This window comes from Mycteria americana, chromosome 2 (assembly GCF_035582795.1).
Source record: "Mycteria americana isolate JAX WOST 10 ecotype Jacksonville Zoo and Gardens chromosome 2, USCA_MyAme_1.0, whole genome shotgun sequence".
NCBI lineage: Eukaryota > Metazoa > Chordata > Aves > Ciconiiformes > Ciconiidae > Mycteria > Mycteria americana.
Window position 1 is genome coordinate 70,631,078 of NC_134366.1, and position 20,209 is coordinate 70,651,286.

Consider the following 20,209-nt stretch of genomic DNA (forward strand, 5'->3'; position numbering starts at 1 on the left):
TTACTCTGCCAAACAAAAGGTCATAAGAAAATCCAGTGGTGGGAGATTCACACCAGCTATGTTCAGACTAGGGAAACACAGATGTACCTAATAAAACTGTAAAAATATGACTAGTAAACCACAGAAACATTTTACCTAGGAAAGTGGAGGATTCTCTTGAAGGTTTAAAATCACAACTGGTCACCTGCATACATTAAAAATGTCTGCCATAACTCATATGGAAGTGATGGGCTTGATGCAGAAATTATTTGGTAGTGCTTTTTGGTTCGTAGTGAATTCAACTGGTCTTTAAAAATAGTCACAGATTTTTATAATTACATGCACACACACACACACACACAAATAATTTACCCAGTTTTAGAGCTGGTAAGGGCTTTCTAAAGCCCTTACCTTCAGACATTCTACTGAAAATGGATTGTTTCCTTACAACAGAAACATTTTTCATATATGTTCCACAATCTATGAAGTTTTGTTGTGAGTCATTTTGACATCCACTGTTTTAGAGTACCCAAGAAGAGACATGAGGAGACAATATATGGAAAAACTTCAGGTTTTCATTCCAAAAGTGTTGTTTTGAAGCAATGTTATCTTTTTTTGTTCGTTTGTTTTATTCCAGTGGAGAATAAAACCAAACTTTGAGACTTCAAAAACTGTCACAAACAGAAGCTCTGCTTTTCATGAGTTTTCTTAAATAAAAATAGTTAACTACCACCAAAAGAGGTCATGTCACAGATCTAGATAGTATAAACATCCAGTGCAGGATACTATTTGCTCTTTTTGTAAATCATTCATGCCATATTCGATTCCTGTCTTTTCTTCCAGATCTTGTTGGTTGTTACTGTTCATTCTGCTGACAACAAAATGACAACCACTTCTGCTGGTTGCTTCAGTCACGTGGATTGTTGTCAGGGCTCGAGTGCACCTACTGCCTCTGCAACCTCTTATCCCCTCCATGGGGTTTGGCTATCTGTGTTCAAGCACAACGCTGTGCCACCCTGTCAGCTTCGATCAGACTTGTGTGAAAAGAGCTGTGTAAGGAAGAGAGGTGAGAGGCCTCATCTGGAGCCTCTCTCCTTCACTTGGAAGCTGCATTTAAGTTCAGGTCCTTTCCTCTGGTCACTGTCATACCATGGTAGGTAAGCCTGAACCTGGCCAGGTACCCTGGGCCAGACCCTGTCCTGCTGACTTGATTTCCTGGCTTGACCCAGGAACTGCTTGTTACTACGGTATTGCCTGGCCATCACTGGACTTTTGGCCGATCCTTGTTACTGTTGGCCAGCTCAGGTTGCTTTCTCTGGACCTGCTCTGCTTTCTTGCTCTGATACCATGGGACTGTGTCCCTTGTTAGTGAAGATACTGCTCCTGCCAGCCTCGTTGGCAGACTCGTCTCACCTTTCTTTGTGAAGCAGCCTGCTTTTGCTGTGTCAGGGAACAGTGAGATCAGTGTTGCTCCCTAACAGGTGGTGAGCTGGGAGTTGAGGATGGCCACAGTGCAGGCTGGGGGCAATGACCTCACTGATACGGAGCAGTGCCGTGGCAGTAGAGGAAGTTCCAAAGATGGCAGCTAGGCTCAATCAAGAGTCCAGATCGTCAGGCAAGTTTGTGGTAATGAGGCAGGTCCCAGGTCAAGCCAGGAAGTCAATCTGCAGGTCAGGGTCAGGATCAGGTCCAGAAATCATAACCTGGGTCAGACACAGTCCAGTGATCAACAGGCAGGTCCATAGTGATGAGGCAGGTCCAAGGTCAAGCTAGGAAGTCAGCCTGCAGATCAGGGTCCAGATCAACATGGTCTATGTCCAGGCACAAGCATGACTGTGGCAGAGCAGAGGACAGGCACTCCTGTGACATAGCTTAGACATAGCTTAGAAGGCCAGAGTTAAGCTGAAATGGGGCTCCTGGGCCCACCAGTGGCAGGTGGGGTGAAAGCCCCAAATGAAGCTGGTCAGGGCCATTAAGGCCTATTAGTGCACTCAAGACCCCAGCAGTTGTTCTTCATAAATATGCCCTCGAATTTCTGGTGACAAGGTTTACATGCTGCTGATGACAAGCTGCTGTAGAACTTCTGGAGCCACTCCTATCTTGAGTGTGACTTCACCTACTTGAGATAAAAGAATTGCCACTGCAGAATCTAAATTAATGTGCCTGCCTGCTTGCTATCTAAGATGGCAGTCCTGGGATAGCCTGATGTTAGTCAGCCTGCATTAGAGATTCTTATTCAGAAAGACTATCACATTATCTTAAAGCAAACAAAAACTCCTGAACAGGCTGTTCTCTGCTTACTCTGTGAGCAAGATAATTGCTAATATGATAGGCAAATCAGGCGCTATAAGTAAAGGCCATACGATGAAGTCATAGACTTGCTGAAGATACATTTCATGTCTGCCCTATCCATCACTGTCTAGAGATTTCAATTTCACAGGTGAAACTTACAATCTGATAAGGCCATCGCTGCTTATATTGCTCCATTGCTCTGCATCACTGAGCATTGTAACTGGTGATTTTCTCAATGACAAGTTACATAATTGTCTTGTCTTTGGAGTTCAGTACCATCTTTTTCTTGAGCCAAATTTATCATTTGTAATTGTTTAGGAAAAGGCCTTAGCCACTGAATCAGTATCACTACACACTAAGAAAAGTCTTGTTACAGCAATTAATCTAAATGTTGGTTTTGATGATTAGAAAGATGATTTTTGTCAATACAATCAGGAACTCAACCACAACAACATTAACAGACAAGATCAGTTGTCCAAATTACTAGTCAGATCATATAGTGGTCCATATAGAGATTGAAAGATGATAAATATTATTTCTGCAAAAACTGCAATGCTTCAGTTTCATCATCAAAGGCTGACAGTATGAAGCATATTATGTCCAAGATTCTCATTTGTGGGCATCAGTGCTTCCTTTGACAATGAGTAAAGAAGCGCTATCACATCCAAGGAGTCTTGAGGATCTCTGAAATGCTCATTACAATGGTAATAAGTGCGCATGAGAATGAAATGGAAGTTAACTGAGATTGCCTCTGAAGAGACACATTCCATTGCCTCATTTTCATAAATTGTCAAGTCTGCTCCAATGACAGTGGTATGGACATGAACACTGGCATAAATGTGAGGTGAACATTTTCTGTGTGTTCTTCTCAGAAAGACTGATTCTTATTGGTATCAGAAGGAGATATTAAAATAGGCTAATAAAGTATCAATCTCCATTTCTGAAGATAATCAAAATTGGATTGGACAAGATCCTGGGGAGTATGATGTAAACCTTTGAGATCACTCTGCTTTGAGTGGGGCCTGGACTAAATGACCTCTAGCTATCATTCCCAGTCTAAATTATCCTATTAACTCTAAATTATCCTATGCTGTTGGGAATCTGTTTCCTTGGCATCTGTCATCAGTGAAGAGTAACTAAGAAACATTGTCGGTGAGTTCTTTCAAGTGTTTCCTGAAAAACTGGGAGCTTAAAAAAAAAGATCAGTGTTATTTCACCTGGATCCAACAATCGAACCAATTCTCATGAAAGACAGAACTGCACCTTCAGTGTACCATACCAGTGGAGAACTATACTGAGCTTGTGCATAGAATAATGAGTTCTTGAACTGGTCACAGTTATAGAATTATCAGTTATGGCTGTACCAACACACAAACCAAAAGGAGTCATGAAAATCTGTCAAGATGATGGCATGCTAATATGGCATGCTAGTGGCGCACATCCAGTGATTGTTTTTAAGCAACTGTTTGCTGCTTTTGCAGGAAGTATTCTTGAAACCTGTTCTCTCAACGTATCAGCAAATTGTCAGTGCAGATGCTCAGGTGTGCAGATGACAGTCACACATTGAGAAAAAATCCAAGTCAAGGTATCCTCACCTGTTGAAGAGTTATAGCTGTGGTACCAATTCTTGTTAAGGTCCTGATCTTGGTTATATTTGAGGATGAGCTGAAAAATATGAACTGATTTGAGAAGTGAATATGAATTCAGAAGAAACACACACAGAGGGATTACCACTGTTTTGTGTGGTATCCACCCAAGATGCTGTTGCTGTTATGTGCAAGACATTGCAGAAAGAACGTTTGTCATATTTGTCTTCTGTCTCTCTCTTTCTCTTTTTCTGTCTCTGTCTAGGACTCATTTGTGTGTCGGTATTGTTACTGTTTCTGGGAAGAAATTATATTCACTAGAGACCACAAGTTGCTTCAGTTGCATATATTCAGCTCCACAAACACAGCAATCATTATGTCTAATATTGTTCAATATAGTATGGATGTTCTTGGATCATTCTAAGTAGAGGACTGCCCAAACCTCGTGCTTCTGAAACAAATCTATGTTGCAAAAATTCACCCTGTCTCAGCCAACATGCTATCTTTTTTTCTGTGACCACCTTTTATGGTTCAAGAGGAAGTCATGGAGCAAATTAATTGTTCTGGGAGCCAAGCTACTCGCCACTTTTTTCCCCAAAGTTTCTACAGTCCTTTCCCCATTACTTGTTTGGGAATGGCACACTCATAATGAGATTAAAATGCTCTGTCATCAGGTAGCAGGTGTATGTCTGGTCATATTACGGAAATGCACACCTGCATTCCATGACAGCATTTCTTGCACATCCTGGCATGTAACATCAACACCTAATAGGAAATACCCACACATTTTAGCAGGTGACTGGCTGTACCACTTCTTTTTGGATTTTTGTTGTTCAACACATGATAAAAATGTGTTTAGCTGCAGTTAGCCAATTTCATGGCTGAAACAAATACTGGGAAAGTGTTCATATTCTAATGCAAGGAGGGGCTTCATGCATTCTTTTTGGGGAATCTACAGATCCAGAATATTTTATTTGGAAAATGTTTCTAGTATTTCCATCCACAAAACATTTCCAAGAATCCTTTCTTAGATAAATTCTGTGGATATAGACATTCGTGTGCTCAAGAAACATTTAGAATACTTTCAAAGAATACAGCACAATATGGCTTGTGGTATGGACAGATGCCAAATGACATCTCTGCAAAGTCCAGCTCAGCCTGATCCAACAGTAATCAGTGAAAAATCTCTAGCAGACTCAAATGGATTTCTTACCAAGACCATAATGTATAGTTAATGTAGTGAAAATCTCTGTGAGACCTGACTGTAAACTTGAAGATAATACTAAGGAGGAAGAGGACAAGTTATTACTGACCTTCCTCTGATCTGGTAAATCAATAAATCACTGTCAGTTTTAGTCAAGCAGCTGGTTATAGTTATAACAGCAAAGAATGTTACAACAGCAAAGAATGTATCTATGAGCCAGATCCATCAATGCTATTTTTTAACAGCTATTTTTATAACCCTGAAAAGGAGGAAAGAAAAAAAAAACACATCTTCAGGCATTTAGGAGTTCATTTACTGTATTGATATAATTTTTTAAATGGGCAATTAGAACCCTACTGATTTTAATCATTGGCAGTTTTCAGATTCTATAAAAAAGCTATCTTGAGCCAATTATCAGACATATTTGCAATTGCTCCTTGTGTCATAGCAACTTTAAGTACTTCTGCCATCTTTTGTTACAGTCTTTTTTTTCCCCACACTCTCTCTTTGGAGTCCTTACCTAAACCTGGAGTTCTCACCCGCACCCTTTCTCCTTAGCATTATCTTTCCTGTATTATTTCTTTCCTCCTCGTTTGCACACCAGTGGGTCCTTGTCATTCTATTTTAAGTGTTTAAAAGGACCTTTTTTCATAGAGGAAATCATCTTTCTCATATAAAAAAAGGAAGGGATTTTGCCCCAGAATAGGGGGAAAAGCAGGAACTACTGTCAACATACTTGCAGACCCCCACAGGAAAGAATGGACAGAAGTACGCCTCTACAGCTCTGCTTCTCCATTGTGAAAGATCCCAGAAAGCAGTATTGCAAAATGGCTCATCTTCCCTGAGGGGCCATAGGGTTCTGTTGTGCCTGCTCTCATGGTCCACATATACAGAATCACAGACATGAAGGACTATTGCAATAGTTTAACATAACCTTCTGCATCACAGAAGCTCCTGCTTCAAGCCACCACATTTCCAGTTGTGGTACAGTATGTCTGTTATACAGATATTCAGTAATAATTCAGTGTTCTTTATGTCTTGAGTTAAGATTTCCAATGGATAGTTACCCTCATTATGAAAAAAATCAAAACAAAATTGTTCTACATTTCCAATATGTGTAAGTTGAATTTCCAATTTGAGTTACCGTATATCATGTTTTCTACTATAAGAAGAAAGATTAAAAAATTGTCTCATGTAATAACTGGTTTGCAGTGGCTGTATAATGGGCTGTCTGAGTAAGTGAAGATCAAACTCAGCCTGCTACATGAAATAATTTTAAAAAATCATTAAAAGATAAAACCAGAAAGGTGGAATTGGCAGACATATTCTGTATGTTTTGATCATGCACAGAAACATATGTATAGACTAGAAAGTTACGTCTTAATAGGTTGTTTACTAAGGAAAACAGCCTTTAGGCTTTCCTTATAAATGGCTTCTCCAGACTATAAGGCATTCATTCTTTTGTCTATTTTCTCTCTTCACTTCATCCATGTTTTCTGAGTATGGATACTAGAATTTGTTGCAGAGCTTTGGTGCTAGTCTTGCTAATGGAGGAAAAGCTGAAGCCATACTGCTAAAAGTTTCATCATTGCATTCTATTGTCTAACTCTGAACACTTCATCCTCTTACAAAATCCAAAAACCTCCATCATTTTTACAGGGCATGAACATTTTCATGTGTAATGTTTAACATATTCTGAAGACACACAATGGGAAACTCAGTATTTTCTTAAGTTACAAAGATCTCTGTTTCATTCAAAACATGATGTTCTAGTTCTCACCATTAGATTATTTTGTCAGTTTCTTCTGGTCAAAGTTTCCACCATCCTATGTGAAGAATCATAGCATCACAACTATCATCCAGAAAGGGAAAATAAGGTGCAACAAAGGGATAAATTATGCCAGAAGCCAGAGAATAGGTCCATAACAATATGAAAAACAGAAATTAGATGGTCTGATGCTATAATGCTTGCTCACAATGCTGTATAACAATAATTTCTGTGAATTATGACCCAGTAAAATTATATTTTACTGTAAAATTATATTGCATTGACTCTGCATTTTCTTATATTTTTTCCTGATTGTCAATTTTTATGACTTGTGTATGCCAGCATTTAAATTTATTAATAGCTACTTACCCAAATGAATGCTAAACATCTAAACTGCTGTAAAACTTGATGACCTCCGGTAGCCACAGGGCTTGAACTTTAATAAGGTTGTTAGCATTAGATTATTACCACTGAGGCCTTCTGTAACTGTGTAACATTTGATATTTACAAGAGTTTTCAAGCACCTCTAGAAATGACACCAGACAGACTTGTATTATGTGGTGTAGGTAATCCCATTTTGAGAAGGACTTTTGTTTGAGTTCAGCTTGTAGATCAGGCAAATTGTGTGGAATAGGGCTAGTATGTTCTTTAGTCCAGTCTTGGCTAGCTGCTAATATGATTTTGAGGTTATTCATATATCTAGTCTAGAGCTCTTTCATACTGGTTGCACACAGTTTACTGAAATTTTTAGCATTCCTGGTTTAAAGAAATTCAAACCTCTCCATATCCAGCTCCCCAATACAGCTGGCTTTACTAGCTATTTCCTTAAGTATTTCTGAGTTCACTCTTTTGAAATATGGAACTTTACTCACAGATTTATTAAAATTTGTGCTTACCTTCAGTTTGATCTGACTCACATTAAATTAACTTCAGTTTAAACTGAATCGAGCCATAATTATTTTCTGTGACCTAGTCTTCTCCTACCTCCTTGTCTCTTGTACCAGCCTGTCTGAACTAACATCACAATTTTTCAGTTCAGCCACTGTTTGATAAAAGAAAAGAAAAAAACCCAAAATCCTATCACCTGTAACACTGAGGAGTATCTAGGCTCTACTATTGTCAGCAGAACTTATTCTCCAGTCTGCTTCTCACAAATCAACTCCTGTTAGTATTTATTCCTCTACAGCTTCAGAGAAATCTATTAATTTCCAAATTTGACACAGCAATTTGTACCAGATTCCCAGTATTATTGTAGTAGACATGTTTTTACTAGGCCTCCCCCCAAAAATAATTTGATGCTTTTTATTTTAGCTGGCTCAGTTTTATTGTGCTTTCCTTCCTAACTCTTAATAGCCCACCTTTAAATATATGTGTTAACCTGCTGCTTTAACTTCCGTTTCTCTGTTTCCAAAGCAGCACATCCTCTTCAATGCATGCTTTATCACCACAATTGCTCTTCTGTCACGTTCCAATAATCTCTATAATGCCCTAGATCATATTTCTGCTCTGGTAGTTCATGCCCTTCCATCTTGTTGCTCAGTTTTTATCCAGAAAATCTAGCCACTGTCTAGCCCTGCAACTTTCAAACTGTTGGACTTTCTTAATCAGCAATCACAACAGAAAAACAGGCCACCCATCATAGAAGTAACCTCCTCCATGATCTTCTAATACTGGGAAGTCTATGGACACTAGCATCTCCAAACTACAAGGAAAATATTTTGTGTTCAATATCATAGGAAGTAAGAAAAAAATCTAGTTGGTTGTTGCTTTTCTGTTATCCCATGGGCTTTGAACGAAGCACAGCCTTGAGGAGAGGGTACTTATCAACCTCTTTGAGGGGGCAGACAGGAAAGGAGGGCTTGTTTGGAGAACTCCTGCCAGACTAAGAAGGCCAGGATTATACAGCACTTCTCTGAACTAAGAAGCAGAGTAAGCAGGGCCTCATCCTGACACAGGAGCTAACGAGGCAGAATCTTGTCACAATCTGGAGGTTATTTCCTGCACCAAAATCTCATAACTCTGCCTATTGGTCCCAGTGGTTCACTATTTCATTCCTCCACAGACCACAGTGTACGGTAAAGAGAACAGCAGCTCTGAATGCACAGACTAAAGTGGGAGTCCAACCCAGAAGATGTCAGGAAAGCAGATAGTAAGTGCACAGTTGTATATGACTTTAAACTACAAGGGCAAACATGTGAGCACTTATGCTTCTAGGTAATAAATATATTTTTAAAATCTTGGCTAGTACGCTCTTCTCATCTTGTTGTTTCACCTGCCTGCACTTCTGCAAAACTATCTACAGTAATGAGATCTTATTTGCACTTTTATATAAAGTACTAGTTTTGCTGAAATGTGATCTGTATGTTTTTAGTAATAGTTTATTAAAAACTTCCAGAGGAGCACACATCCCACAATATGAAAGCATACTTCCCTTGCATAAATAAACTTCAAGTTTTATTAAAAATCATAATACTCCATAATATATCATGAAATATTAATTTCATATTCATAACCACAGTCACAAGATATTTCCTGAAACACAATGCAAAATATAAAGAAAATATCACAACCAAGTTTTAATAAGGTAGAGGCTTAAGATAATAAAATCAGTTCTTCTCTTACAAAAAGTAGCTTAAGGCAGCTCTGACCATGTGTCACTTATGACTCTTCTTTTGAAAATCTGTGTACTGCTGGTGAACCCTTGGTGAGAGTCTCTTCCTTTTTCTCCTGGATAAAATTGTTCACTGCATAAAGGACTGTTCAACAGTCTGGAGTCTTGTCCTAGAACTATACCTTTCAGTCTTTCAATTGCACCTTTCTTCAGCATTTTGTCTCACTTTAAGAATTCTTGAAATTGAATTAAATTATTTTCCAGGATCCAAACCAAGGTCTAATAAAGAGCCTTTCTTCAGACTAGGCATCTATAAACAAACTTTTAGAAACTCAGCAAGATGACAATTTCCTTTTAATTCAACCAGTGGAGACAGAGAGTGATAATAAAGGGGGAAAAAGTATCTCACAGTTTACAACGTTATGTGACATCTCCAGCCTGTAACTCTCCCTACTAACTAAACTCATAAAAAGTACTGCACCAAGGAAGACAAGTCAGTAGCAAATGGCTACTCGGCGTCCTCCTCCTTTCACTGGTGCAGCTGCCTATGGGACAGATGCTGCTGATCATGGCACTAAGAATATCCTTAGTTGTGCAGTGGTTGATATGCAAAGCTAGTGTCATCTCTATTGTGCTGGTTTTGGCTGGGATAGAGTTAATTTTCTTCATAGTAGCTAGTATGGGGCTATGTTTTGGATTTGTGCTGGAAACGGTGTTGATAATACAGGGATGTTTGCATTGTTGCTAAGTAGCGCTTATACTACATCAAGGACTTTTCAGCTTCCCATGCTCTGCCAGGTGCACATGGCTGGGACAGCTGACCCCAGCTGACCAAAGGGCTATCCCATACCATACGATGTCATGCTCAGCATGTAAAGCTGGGGGAAGAAGAAGGAAGCGGGGGACGTTCAGAGTGATGGCGTTTGTCTTCCCAAGTAACTGTTACACGTGCTGGAGCCCTGCTTTCCTGGAGATGGCTGAACACCTGCCTGCCCATGGGAAGGAGTGATTGAATTCCTTGTTTTGCTTTGCTTGTGTGCGCAGCTTTTGCCTTACCTATTAAACTGTCTTTATCTCAACCCATGAGTTTTCTTGCTTTTACTCTTCTGATTCTCTCCCCCATCCCACCAGGGGAGAGTGAGAGAGCGGCTGTGTGGTGCTTAGTTGCCGGCTGGGGTTAAACCATGACACTTGTGAAGATCTTAACTACCACTCCACAAATGTCCGCATTTTTGCAGTCATTGACAAAGCAGCACAAGGTAGTGTCTGAGAAGCAACAACAGCCAGGCAAGAAATGACCAATCATATGATAAGTTGAAATGAATCACTGAATCTGAGATCTTGATTCTCCCCTTGTCCCCACTAATCCCTTAAATCCAGATGCTTTTGATTGTCTTGTATTGCATTTCCTGTAGCACTCCAGTGGAAATATCCTGTTACACATAGGGATCATCAGTCACACTGATGTGATACCTTCCCATGAAGCAGACTTTATTGCACAGCAGGGTGTCATCATGGTGGAGAATACTCTTTGGACTGCAGTAAGAGTGAGCTAGCTGTGTGAATGCTACTGTTGACCGTCTAATCAGCAAAAGCCTAGTGTAAATATGCTGTCCATGTACAACTGTCTAATCCACACAGAATGTTGAAGCTGAAGGTAGGCAGGAGAACACTTAAAATGTCATAGTTTGTGCATGCTTTTTTCCAATAAATACCCATGCAAAATGCTTGGCAGGATCCAAATATCTGTTGAGACTGCTGGAGTTTGGTAGGAATCACTTTTCTTTTTTTTTAAAGTACAGTAGCAATGTATCTCTAACTGATTACTTGCTATCTTTATTTAGAAGAAAATGTACACATACATATTCATCATTCCTTCCTTTACTCTCTTCCTTCAAATATGCTTTTTATTCCCATCAATTTCAAAGGAGGAGGGGAAAAAACTCTTTCCCTGTTTTGTTCCCCAGATATCCCTATTTATAGCTTCCTAATACCAACAGATGCTAAAAGTGTCTCTGTGTGACAGTTGGGAAATGAGGGAAGTGGATGAGTTTATTTTTAGAAAAAAACCCACTCTACGTTAAAAAAAAAGGTAGCGGGTCTGCTTCGTGTATTGTGTTTTGAGGCCCTATCTTCCTAATGAAAAGTCTAGGAGAGTCAGCACTTGTGAGGAAATAGAGCGCCAGTCCAGAAGGGCAAGAAAACCCAACATAGTCTCAGTAACATAATTAAAAATGATTGTGGTGTGACTGAACCAGGGATCCTCTTCAAATTAAAAATGAATTTACTGGAGGGATGGTTTTCTTAAGCAGATGGGACGAGTGAGCTATTAGCATGGGCCTTAAACATCATTCGTGTTGACAATTTTTTTTCTAATTACTCCCCCTGCAGATTTTCAGCAATGAGAAATAGCCAGAAGAAAAGCACTTGACTAATCGCACACCACCACTGCCGGCAGAAATGTGTGGCACTTTAAGCAGATCACCTCTTGTCAGTTTATTTTAAAGTCAAGAGACAAGAGTGTTTGTACAAGCACAAAGCAAGGAGCTGTCAAGGACTCTGTTATGACTTTCTGCCTTCTGAGACGAGTTCCATTTGTGCCCCAAACCCAAAGCAGATTAGAGCTGAAAACAGTCCAAAAAAAAGTCCAGAAGGACTTGGCCAGGGCTTGACTAGTAACAGTTCCCAAGACACTATTTGCTGTCTGTGGGCAGGCACAGTAGGGCACACGCAGCTCAGAGACTCCCATACAGAATGCTCCAGTGGCAGTGGTGCCAGAGCCCCTCCTGCTGGCTTCCTTGCAGCTACTCACTGCTCCACTACTTGTTACCCTCATGCTAGTGCAAGGATTCAGGTCAGGTCAGAGAACTTAGCTCAAACTTGTTGTGTTGTTACTTAAGACTGATCAGCTGTTCAAAGTCAGATGTGTCCTGTTACTATATGTACCATTAATTACAACTTTGTCGTCATTAGGTAGACAAAGAAGACCAACATTGTCCAGCAATCTATACCTCAGTCCTGCCCCAAACAAAGGCTCTTACAATTCAGAAATGCTGGAATCTGCAGTTTTACCTCTGGTTCATTTTAGAGATAAAAACCAGCTGCAATGACTGTGTCTGGATCTGTGTGACCTCCATGTTTCAGGGTGCTTGGATCTCCTTTGTACATATCCTTAATAAATGGTAAACCACCCTTTCACCGTTAGAAGCTCTCCTTTCATAAGCATCATAAGGCTAGAATAGTTGGGTGGGATGCAAATGATCCCATTTCCATTGTGTGCGCCTCCAGAAAAGCCAGTAAAGAGCAATTTGGACAAATTGCTGTGGATAAGTGCAGTATGACCACTGCAGAGCATTTAGCCATAGAAGTCAAGCGGTGCTCTACCATAAAGACCTACAATGATAAGCAGCCTGTAATCAATATGTTCTCCCTTATAATCTTATGTTCTTATATTCTATACTCCTGTTCCACTTTCAGTGACCAAAGCTAACACTTCCCTTAACACTCTTAATAGATTACCTTCACGTACATATAGGTGGTTAACTAGAATTCCAAAAAGCAAAAGGATTCAGGGAGTAGGAAAGATAGTTACCTAAATACCAGAGAAAGAGAGACAATGTGAGAGGATAAGCTGCCGTACTTTATATGAAATCTCCAGTAGGAATGCGGTGAGAACAAGAGGTGCTGGTTACAAAGGTAAAGATTGCTCAGGCATTTAATGTGTACGTGATAAATCCTTACAAAGTCCATGCTGCATACAACAGAAGTCTAAGAAATGGGTCATGAATCCATGTCTGAAAGTGCTGATATGCGTAGGAAAGTACTTCCTCATGACTTACCTGCCTTTAAGAGCACTCTACCAGTGCTAATCAGCTGTTTTGAAAAAATAATTCAATCTTTAGTATTGTTAAATTAGCTAAATGGGAACGCTCAGCTTCTACTGAATGTTAATTAGTAACTGCCAGCTTTTTCACATGCAGGTAAAGCTCGCTGCATGAGCAAACTTCGTTCTGGTATTTTCCAACTTCTGACTCTTCTACTTCATAATTCAAATTACAGTTTCGATACGTGGCAGGGGGCGTGGACTAGATGATCTTTAAAGGTCCCTTTCAACCCAAAACATTCCATGATTCTATGATTCTATGATATTTCTGCTTGTTTTGTATGTGTATACAATATCTATATGGTATACTTGTAGAAAAATTAGGAGACCTCAGTATTGGTATTACTATTTCATTAGTTTGTGAATACCACAACTGCTTTTTAAAAAATGTTGTGGGTTTTGGTTTGTAGTTCTTTTTTTTTTTTTATCTGGTGCTGTCTTTAAAAAGCTACTCGCTTCAGAAAGCTTTGTTGGCGCCAAAGCCTGGTTTTCTATCTCGAAAACCCCATATGCTGTTAAGAGTGGTATAACTCACTAACCACATAAATTATATTTACAAATGCTATCACCAGATTACCATGACTTCTGGTACCATGCAACAGGAAGGACGACAATTTGATCAATTGCTAGGCCCCAATATATCATATCCACAGGCACATGGTGTACAAGTTCTCTTCTGCTGTTTGGAAGTCTGGTACTGAGGAGCTTATATGTGTTGTAATAAATACTACAAATCCAGGCATATGAGATGTTAGCAGAAAAAAAATCTCAATTTCTAGCCTCTTACACTTGGTTGTGAAGAGATGGTACACTGGCATCCTGGTAATCACTCTATTATTCATAGTGTAACCAGCACCCATTTAGACTCTTTGGATTTTCACCTACCTTCTCTATTTGACTTCACTGAGAAAAAGATGGACCAGGAGTAAAAAACCACATTTATATCACCCTGAGCCTGGGTGCTCTCCTTATGTGACCCATTTTCATTTTTCTCCAGATGTAAACAAAATCAGATCCTGCAGTGAATTAGAGTCCCCTAGAAAACCACTGGATCCCTCAATAATTTGGTGCTTGAAAAGCTACTTTTTATCTTTTTTTGTCCCACTTTGAGTCCTAAAGTATGTAACCACTGTTTCCTTTCCCATCTTTCAAATGGTGCATTGAACTGAAGTGCAAATGCAAAGTAACTTGCTGTAGATCCATGCAGTGGTAAATCTGTAGGCACTTTAAACAGACCTGGATGAGCGGCACAGTGTGTACTGCATAAGTAGAGACCTAGTATCTGTGACCTGAACTATTGATAGCAAAGTCACATCAACAACCCTGAAGGAATCATACAAATCAGCGTGCAAATGTGTAACAAACCCAGTATTTGTGAACAAGGGTGGGAGAATATACATACTACAGGAATATCCAGAAATATGACAAATTCATCATAAAAATGAAGAAAAAAATTATTTTATGAAAAATGCATTAAATCAAAAGCAGCCACCATAGAGTGCACACCGTGTTTCCATGGAAGCAGTCTCCCACATGACAGCAAGAGCAGCAACAGGTGTTACAGAAAGAAACCAACGAGAAATGTCACCAGGTTAAGCCTAAATGTTACACTGGTTTATAAAACAATGTATATAAGAATTTAAACTGACCACAAATGTTTTCCTTGGAATAGAAAGTTAATTATTTCCTATCCAGACTATATCTGTATATATACAGTGGGAATGCAAAAAATTCAGTGTTGGATAAATGTGAATTAAAAAGTACAAGTGCTTTGTCTTGCTCTTGTTTAGTAACTAGCTTGCAAAGTAATTTGTAATCATCCTTGTTCTAGTTCCTGCTGAATCTCCTAAGATATACAATCTAATAAATAGAATAAAAAGTAGTATTTTATGTACAGAGGCAGCTTCCTAGAGATATAAGATTAAAGTGGGTTCCACTATCAATCTTGAAACACATGGTCCATGAAATATCCCAACTACTCAGATTTAGGACTAATTCAGGAAGAAAAAGAAAATAAGAAGAAAAGTATTAAACCTGTGAATGAGGAAATTATTCAGACAGTATACAGGCTAAGTGAAAGCCAAAAAAACATCATTAACATGACTGACACTGACTAGACCTATGAGACATAAGAATAATGCAAGAGCATTATTTATAGCTTATGATGAGCCTTCTGATGAGCTAGCAATTCAATTAGCTAGTGCTTACATTTTCAACAGTCTTGACCCCAGAACAGGGCATTAGCTGAGACAGTTATCTGGGGAAGGTTCTGTACTATGCAGACTACAGGAAGATATTCACTCAGCCAAAGTGTTTCAAAAGTTGTGGATTACACCTATTCCCGGTTAATACAGCCTTTGTAGGTATTGTTCTGAGGTCTAAACGCAAGGCACATCTGAATGCCAAATTCCTGTTTTCTGGGGAAAGGGAATCATATCTCAACTGAAAAGGAAATATTTTGTTCATATTCTGTCAAACCTGGCTATGTAGAAGTGTCAACAACCACCAGAACATTGTGCTGAGCAAGAAAAAAAAGTGTAAGGATTAATGATTTACCCTGTCAGTTTATTCTACTCCTTGCAAAAATTTTGTCACAATTAAGAGGTCTCTAAAGACACCATTCCAAGCTTTCATGTGATGATCAACATTATCCTGCCTTCACCAAAATGAAACAATTCATCACAGTGGGAAGGCACATTGGCACAAGGGGTAACAGTTCAGAGGACTGCATCCAAGCAAGGGTTATGATAAGAAGAGACGCTCATAGTTTATTAAAGTCAGTCTCCCACATCCACAGAAATAAATTATATGACGTGCACACTTGTTTGGATGAGAATGCCATACATGCAGGTGAGATGTTTCTGTCTACTGTGACAAGCCGTCATTCCCACAGCTAACAGTGGTACCACGGGTTTTATAATGGGTGCTGCATGCTTCTTTTGCATTTTATTTTATTTTTTTTTTTAAATTAATGCTGAAGCACAGAAGACAAGATGATCCCTTGGCATAAATAGTGTTGGCAGGGATGAAGCCAAGGATTGGGATGGGAAACTGACACTGTGCATAGCTACAGGTCACAGCCATGCATACAAACAAAACTGTTATATTCCACTATATCACTGACACTACCAGCAAACTGACCTCAACAATGAGAGATATCACATTCTACCAATGTGATACAATCCAGACGAACAGTTTTGCATTAAAAAAATACTACTTTCTTCCCATCATTTTGTTTATGGGAGGAATATGACAAGTTACTGTAGTTAAAATCTAAAGCACTGGTCTTGCTCAGTAGAATCCACATGTAGAGTAGACACTTGACAGATTAGTGGAAAAGACTTTTCAATGTGATTTTTTTTAATGTACATATAGAACATTTTGCTTTTCTTACTGAATGCAAAGATGAGACTTTCACAGTTTAAGGCAATCAGACAGAAGTGTGACACTTGCCACTTTTTTGTTTTGCTTGAGGATTCCTAAAGGATTAGTTTAATATCTTTATTTTATATTGGAATTCATACAGTTTTCTGCCTATTACATAAATTCACCCAGGAAATAAAGCAACTTTGACATGATCTAATGTAAGCCTTCAAAATTTGTAGCAGAACAGAAAGATGATCAAAAGAAATTTCTCCTATGGTGGAGGCTTCAAAAATGAGGGGAATAATTTACAGTTAAGACATGATAAGTGATGGAAATGAGAAATGACAACTCAATTCATGGTACCTCTGGATTTGATTGGGATGATAGACCAAAAAAGTGACGAAGTTTATTTATTTTGATATATGAGCTATGAAGAAGCTCAGAGATTTATAGATCTTTGCATAACTGTTCATTTTCTGTAATTTCTATTTAACTAACATTATTTACCAACCTCAATTTCTGTTCACAGTGTGAGATCAACGTATTGTTTTAGATTTATAATCTATCCTTTAATTTGGAAGGTGGCTTCTTAAGGTACCTGTTCCTTTCTAAGCAGCCATTGTAATGTCTGTGATTAAATACAGGACTTTTAAATACAGTTCCTAAATTTGTACGTCTTAAAACTGAGTATTGTTGACAGAAAGCACAGTACAATGTAATTCACTTCTCCCTTTGGACTGACAGAACCTGTGACTGTCAGCTGTTGAGAACTAATCTGAAGCCCATCTATTTTCTTAGGCTGTTTCCTGAGTGAAGTAACTAAAAGGCTAGGTCAGGTGAACTTTCCTGGGAGGCACTAAAACATTTTTTTGCTAACGTTTGTAGTATGCAATGTTTCATATTGTGTTTTTTATATGTTATGTGCAAGTGCTTGACAGGTATATGGTAAATTGCAAGCTTAGTAAATAGTACATAAAATTTCTGAGAAAAGAACAAACTGTTCTAATCAAAGCAGATAAACAACATTTTCCATTTTCATATGCTGTTTTCGCAATTCTGTAATTCTGTTGCTTGTTACCTAATGGCTTTGTTTAAATAAGAACTATAAAAAACTGTATGTGATAGTAAGTATCATCCAACACCATCAGAAAGGTCATGGGACTTAATTCTACCACTTCTTTTAATTTTATAACATCAACATTGTAGGACTTCAGTTTGTTTTCCTCCCCATTTCATTTTAAGGAGCCACCTGGGATATATTAATGGTGCATACATTTGCAAAACAGCATGAGATAAAGGTGCTCTCTGAGCCAGATCAACCACTGAATGTTAGAGTCCTTCATTTATATTAAATACCCAATTATTATCCTACTGGTGAATGTTTGGTCACATCAATAGCCATGGCAATAGTGATACAACCTTAATAGCTCAGTTACTTTCTGAAGGCAGAAGGTAAAAACAGATCAGAATTTAGCATTCAAGACTAAAACTAGCTCCAATTCTTTCAATATTCATTTGATATTACCCAGTGTTTATGTTTTTACTATGTCCAGAGGTATGTTGTGGTCTTTCTAGTACAGACGCTACGTTTCCTGAATAGTTAACCACTAAAATTCCTAACGCTGAAAAGATTTGTGAACCAAAATGACCTTGTGCAAAGTTGACAATGTTTGCATGGTCAGAGCTGAGAGCTCTGCAGAAAACCATGTGTATATGCTAGTCTGTATAAATACAGCTATCAGTCTATATGGACTAGAATCATAAATGGTTATTTTGTGCTCCTTTTTTGTGATACTGGATTAAATTTTATACGGATCTTTACAGATCTTTACTATTTCTTATTATCAGAAGCACTTAACCCCAACTTTGGAGGATAATTCAGATGGTTGCTTGGCAAAAAGTTCACATTAGAAGTCTATACTCATTTGTCAACTGCCAACAGGAAGACACGACAGTTCTGTATCTTGTCAGAAATTTATTCCTCTGGAGATGATAACATAACTACATAATGATCAAACAAGCCTGGAGTCTACAACAATAATAAAATGAGTTTGTTTAAGGGGAAATGGGACAAACTGAAGTAAAGAGAGCCACTAAAGCATTCTACTATTCCCCTGTTCAGTGAAATTTCACCTTTAAAACAATGAGTAAAGGTGTTATTATTTTCCAGTGACAAAGAATAGATGATGATTCAAAATCACAAATTACCAGCCCTTCTCTTTTTCTGGTGTCTGATTCATGCTTGGTGCCTTCCTATCACACTTCATCCCACTGCTCCTGGAACACTGGTTACTACTCCTCTGGTTCTGTTTGATCTTGTAACTACAGGCTTTGGGAGATGCAATTTATTACTTCACAGCTGCAGATGTTTTAGTCATTCAACTTTGCCACCATTACCAGCTTGATCCAGTGCTTCGATTCAAAAAAAAAGCCAAGTAGCATTCATACCCTAAAGATATACAAAAGTTCAGGGGCTAAATGTCAAACTATTCAGTCTTTGCCTGTCAACATTTTTGAGAAAAATGACTAGCATTTTAATCTATATTTTACTAGAATGATAGATGATAACTGAAATCTTAGCACAGACTAAACCTGTGAACATATCCTTTATATTAAAGGTTTTCAAGCAAAACAACTTCCTTTCTGATTGATAGATGAGGAATCATTAATTTCCAAGATGACTGATTTTTTCAGTGCTATTCCTTGTCCATCAGGCGCCAGCACTTTTCCAATATACTATTATTGTAATAAATTATTTGGTATGATTCATTAATTATCATTTAACTGCATTTAGCTACTCATTTGGCAGTATTAACTGCTCTATTTTTAAGGTTTATTTTCATGTTATTTAAGGACCAAGTACTGCTTGTAACAACCAATTTCCCAGAGATCATTCTTCAAATGACCTGGGTCTTCTTTTTTTTCATCATTTTGTTGTCCTTTGCTGTCTTTGTCTGAGTTTCAGTTTTACTGAGCAAGAGGATTTGAAACATATAAATTTTAAGGTCATATAACCAAACATGTTAATGTAAATTGTATACTCTAGATATATAAACTACAAAGAAAAAGACTTGTTCTTAGACGATCAAATTTCCTAATAAACTATAAAAATAACAGATTGTAGCATGTCTTTAACTATTGGCCAAATGGAATAGAACCTTATACTTACCAGAACACAAGATCCTATCTAATATACCATGAAAAAACTTCTCCCCCTCCAAAGAGTACTGAAAAAGAAAGGAGGAACTCTTTTGTAAAGGGAGAAATGGCACGATGAGAAGACTCTGCCCTATATCCCAAATGTGATGCCAGATGCCTCTTTGCTCTGCCTTTTGGCTTGGTAAAATTGATTTTCTCCTCCTTTCTGAGCAGATCCTTTTTCATGAGAGGTTCTGGGTTTTGTCTTAGTGATTAGGAATGTCTCTGTAACATTTATTCACTTATAATATTTATACATTTAAAATTCTGAATGATGAAAATTAAATAAGGAAGGACACTGCTTCAAAATTCAATTATTTTT